The 5,818-nt window shown below is 40.3% G+C and overlaps 2 long non-coding RNA genes across 2 annotated transcripts; one reads left to right on the plus strand and one right to left on the minus strand.

The window, feature by feature from the left end:
* Window positions 1-713: 713 nt before the first annotated feature.
* Window positions 714-1,265, minus strand: LOC143963129 (uncharacterized). Its single transcript, XR_013270885.1, has 2 exons — window positions 1,136-1,265; window positions 714-918 (listed from the first exon to the last, which is right to left on the minus strand). It is a non-coding gene; the product is annotated as an uncharacterized LOC143963129 (long non-coding RNA).
* Window positions 1,266-1,270: 5 nt separating this feature from the next.
* Window positions 1,271-1,838, plus strand: LOC143963128 (uncharacterized). The gene is made up of 2 exons (XR_013270884.1): window positions 1,271-1,416; window positions 1,634-1,838. It is a non-coding gene; the product is annotated as an uncharacterized LOC143963128 (long non-coding RNA).
* The last annotated feature ends 3,980 nt before the right edge of the window (window positions 1,839-5,818 follow it).

Below are 5,818 nucleotides of genomic sequence, written 5' to 3' on the forward strand. Positions count from 1 at the left end.
TATTTACATAATGAAAAGCTGAGACCTTTGTTTTATGCATTGTAAACCTTTAATAAACAATTGCATCATAAAGATCTGCACAAGCCCGGCTCCATGTACATTATCACCATTCCTTGGTTCCCAGATGAATTATCCCCTGTGCCTCCCATATGTGGAAGATCAATCCTCCTGAGCCAATCAGGATGACTGAAGACATGGACCCTGGACCAGAAAAGGTGACAGAGAAGTCCAATCACTGGGGAAGAGGCAGGTATTGACTGCCTTGGTTCTGCTTTATAGAGACTATGCACAGCAGGCATAGGAGATGAACAGAGCTGTGCAGCAGCCGTAATCACCATTACTAGTGCAACCTCAATAACCCATCATTACTAGTGCAACCACAATAACCCATCATTACTAGTGCAACCTCAATAACCAATCATTACTAGTGCAACCTCAATAACCCATCATTACTAGTGCAACCTCAATAACCAATCATTACTAGTGCAATCTCAATAACCCATCATTACTAGTGCAACCTCAATAACCCATCATTACTAGTGCAACCACAATAATCAATCATTACTAGTGCAACCTCAATAACCAATCGTAAAACGAGAAACAAGGGGGGGAGGGGACTAACCTCAACGGGACTTTTACCGGTATCATATAATAACCAAAAGAAAAAATCAAACAATCATTCAAAAAGATTTCTTAGAGAAGAAGAAAGATGGTTATTTTATATAGAGACAATTTTTATTATACAAAAAACATCAAATTTTTGTTAAAAACACAATAAATACATGATTATTTCCATACAGTACATTCGGATCAGGAGAGAACACTGATAAATTCGATCAAAATAACGAGGTGCTCGACATGTTTCACTCATAAGGCGAGTTTCTTCAGGAGCTTTGGATACTTTAAATAAATGTACAACTGCATGAAAAAGAAGGATATATAGAACAAAATAAAGATTAAATAGTACATTGTATCATTGTATAGAATAGACTGGTGGGCAAGACAAACAAACACACCAATTAAACTAATTGCTAATTACATAGGATTGTTATAAATTAAATATATGCATGTAAAGAAAAGGGGAAACAAAACAGGTTGGTCAATAATCGAGAAGACTGAGGGGTCATACACTCACCCAGTGTGTATTCACATATCTGAAGGAGATCACATAGTGTACTGCAGTATGGAAATCCTCAATAAAAATGGAGAAATAAGGAAAAGACACCCAGTTCAAAAGGGCCTGTAAGGAGGTGCTTCAAATAGCGGTTTACAGCATATTTGTAAACCGCTATTTGAAGCACCTCCTTACAGGCCCTTTTGAACTGGGTGTCTTTTCCTTATTTCTCCATTTTTATTGAGGATTTCCATACTGCAGTACACTATGTGATCTCCTTCAGATATGTGAATACACACTGGGTGAGTGTATGACCCCTCAGTCTTCTCGATTATTGACCAACCTGTTTTGTTTCCCCTTTTCTTTACATGCATATATTTAATTTATAACAATCCTATGTAATTAGCAATTAGTTTAATTGGTGTGTTTGTTTGTCTTGCCCACCAGTCTATTCTATACAATGATACAATGTACTATTTAATCTTTATTTTGTTCTATATATCCTTCTTTTTCATGCAGTTGTACATTTATTTAAAGTATCCAAAGCTCCTGAAGAAACTCGCCTTATGAGTGAAACATGTCGAGCACCTCGTTATTTTGATCGAATTTATCAGTGTTCTCTCCTGATCCGAATGTACTGTATGGAAATAATCATGTATTTATTGTGTTTTTAACAAAAATTTGATGTTTTTTGTATAATAAAAATTGTCTCTATATAAAATAACCATCTTTCTTCTTCTCTAAGAAATCTTTTTGAATGATTGTTTGATTTTTTCTTTTGGTTATTATATGATACCGGTAAAAGTCCCGTTGAGGTTAGTCACCTCCCCCCCTTGTTTCTCGTTTTACATTTGAATTTTGGGATGTGGTATCATTCAGTTTGGTAGGCTTCTCTTCATATTGTTAATCTCAATAACCAATCATTACTAGTGCAACCTCAATAACCCATCATTACTAGTGCAACCTCAATAACCCATCATTACTAGTGGAACCTCAATAACCCATCATTACTAGTGCAACCTCAATAACCCATCATTACTAGTGGAACCTCAATAACCCATCATTACTAGTGCAACCTCAATAACCCTTCATTACTAGTGCAACCTCAATAACCCATCATTACTAGTGGAACCTCAATAACCAATCATTACTAGTGCAACCTCAATAACCCATCATTACTAGTGCAACCTCAATAACACATCATTACTAGTGCAACCTCAATAACCAATCATTACTAGTGCAACCTCAATAACCAATCATTACTAGTGTAACCACAATAACCAATCATTACTAGTGCAACCTCAATAACCAATCATTACTAGTGCAACCACAATAACCAATCATTACTAGTGCAACCTCAATAACCAATCATCCCTACACTCGCACACGACACCTCTGATCATCTCTACACTCAGATGTAACACCTCTGATCATCCCATTCACTCGGACATGTCACCTCTGATCATCCCTACACTCAGACATGACACCTCTGATCATCCCTACACTCGGACACGACACCTCTGATCATCCCTACACTCACCTCTGTACATCCCTACACTTGGACAAGACACCTCTGATCATCCCTACACTCACCTCTGATCATCTCTATACTCGGACGTGTCACCTCTGATCATCCCTACACTCGGATGTGACACCTCTGATCATCCCTACACTCGGAAGTGACACCTCTGATCATCTCTACACTCGGACGTGACACCTCTAATCATCCCTACACTCGGACGTGAAACCTCTGATCATCCCTATACTCGGACGTGACACCTCTGATCATCCCTACACTCGGATGCAACACCTCTTATCATCCCTACACTCAGAAGTGACACCTCTGATCATCTCTACACTCGGACGTGACACCTCTGATTATCCCTACACTCGGACGTGACACCTCTGATTATCCCTACACTCGGACGTGACACCTCTGATTATCCCTACACTCGGACGTCACACCTCTGATTATCCCTACACTCGGACATGTCACCTCTGATCATCCCTACACTCGGACGTGACACCTTTGATCATCCCTACACTCGCACACGACACCTCTGATCATCCCTACACTTAGAGGTGTCACCTCTGATCATCCTTACACTTGGACATGTCACCTCTGATCATCCCTACACTCGGACGTGACACCTTTGATCATCCCTACACTCGCACACGACACCTCTTATCATCCCTACACTCACCTCTGATCATCCCTACACTCGGACATGTCACCTCTGATCATCTCTACACTTGGATGTAACACTTCTGATCACCCCATTCACTCAGACATGTCACCATAACCACTCCGAAAATAAAGCACAGGGTTGTCTGGACACAGAGTTCGCCAAAAAAAGCGATTTGAATCATCATGGGCAATGGGTCGTCCATGCACCCCAGTCAGACAGCTGCACAATACATGAAATCTGAGTATGGGGCTAAGGCCATTAGACCCCTTAAAGATTGGCAGATATGGTCAGAGGGTACAGTAAGGTGTATTCATTTGGAAGGTATTTTTGATGTCTGGAGGTACGAGACCCCATAATGAAAATACCTTGGAAGTAGTCCAACTGTGGCTTCAGAAATCTGTAATGATGAGTGAGTTGATGGATGCATAGTACACGTTTGTGTGATTGAAAAATAATTTTGAGGCCTGTTTTTGGACTTTGTGTGGCTGGTCCATACAAGATTTTGAGATGCTCTCGTGTCTTTCCCTTTGTATTTTTTTCTATCACCAAAAGAATGAAGGTAGCATCTGTTTTTTTTTTGTTTTTTCATTTTTGTTTTGGGAACTATGAAATATCTCCCTCACATTTGTAACAAAATTTTTGTCTCATTGTCTCATTGTATGTTGTATGTAGTAACAAGAATATGTTTGAACCTACCGCAACAGCCCTCTTACGTGTCGCGGGTGTTGTATTTAGTAAGAACGTGAAAGTAAGGGTTACAGAGGGTTTAGTTATTATCGATTTTGAGGAATGTCAAATGACAATGTACCAATGTACACGAATGTTGTATTGTTTACCATTCTTTGCAGGTTAAATATGAAGGATACAGTAATAACGTTTGTTTAAGTATCTTTTCAGGTCCAAGGAGTTTCTGAAAGTATATGTACATAGAAAGCAGGTGTATGAGAAGGTAAAAATATCATAGGCTATTTCACTGTTTCAATGTTTTTTGGTGCACCATTCTAAACCCTGCGTGTCTTCCTCCAGTTTGTAATGAGGAGGAACAGGAGGGGCGATAATGGTGAGAATCACAATTTTCAAACCAATAATACTAACCGCTCTAATTCTAGCCAAGTTTGTGACAGGTGACTGGGCCATTGTAAAGAAGCTTAAAGGACGGGACAACTGGGTCCACGCCAGCCACTGCAAGAAGCTGCTCAACTACACCAAAGGATGAGGAGTATCTTTGTTTTATTTATATTTTTAAAGTGTATTTTCCAACTAGCTAAGAAAGCGAACAGGACACATTGTTGGGTCTGCTCTGAATCTCCACCGAGCTCTAGTACCCCAGCAATGACAGCGGTACATGATATATAGGATGTTCATATTGGTATGAGGAGTTTTGACAAACTAGTAAAATCCAAACAGACACTTGTCAATAGAACTTAGCAATACGTTTCTGCAGGGTAAAATTAATTATAATTTTAACAATAGCTCTGGTTCTTGCCAGCTTTGGATAACTCGGTAGCCCACAAGTGTGTTTCAACTTTAGTTTGGTATTAATGCGGCTCTACAGCTTATAAGGTAATTCCCCCTAATGAAAGAGGTTCATGTGTGCTGATGAAACTCGTCCCAGCATCTTGTGTCATGGTATGATCGTGAGGATCTAATGGTGCGAGAGAAGGTAAGAATAACAGGGACAGCTGGAAGGGAAGTGTTCACCAACCTCGACCAGGTCTGGGCATGGTTTCCTGCATGTACACGGTGGGGGCTTGAGCTTATGAAACGATTGAACAGTTTCTCATCCATTGAGGGTGGGATGTTTCATGTAACTGTTGAAGCTACAAGGAAGTTCCCACAGTCCAAGGGGGGTTTCTGGAAATTCATAAGAAAAGATTTCTATACCTGGATCAGGGGTACTAGTGACAAAGTTCAGGCCCATATGGATAAGGCATAGATCCCTGCAAGGCAAAGCCAGAGCTATAGCTAGTTAAGGTTGGAGTCCTTTTAAGGGTCTGGGAATCTTTGGGGATTAAATTTTTTTATTTTGCAGCGGATCATAGTTGAAGGAAGTAGGGGTATATTTATACTCATGTTATTTTCGTTTCTATTCCTTCTATATGTCGTGATGAGGTGCTTCTGTTGCCTAATTGGATGCGTGACCAGAGCCCAAGCAGATGACCACATCTTCCTTGATGAGACACCCCGAAGCCCAACCCACGTATAAGACACAGAGGATCCTAGACCGACTGTCGATTACTACAGCTCACTATTTCGTCTCTCCTGAAGAACAAAGTCTACATGTCAAGCCGTGTTTTCCTTTTTTTGAACTCATATGGACTGTAAGGACTGATTCATTTCCAGCTGTAAGAAGATCAGGATTCATCGAGGGACACATGAGTTTCTGTGTTGTCATATCCTTATTTGGTCATATCCTGTGTTGAGGTCACATGCTGTTTGTGGCTTCCTGTTTGTGTGTGAATAAAAAGCAGAGAGGCTCTCTGCCCGGAGAGCAGATGGAGGAACGATGGAGCTG

The sequence above is a fragment of the Lithobates pipiens genome, unplaced genomic scaffold (assembly GCF_037356315.1).
Source record: "Lithobates pipiens isolate NorthernLeopardFrog02 unplaced genomic scaffold, aLitPip1_a1.2 Scaffold_8, whole genome shotgun sequence".
NCBI lineage: Eukaryota > Metazoa > Chordata > Amphibia > Anura > Ranidae > Lithobates > Lithobates pipiens.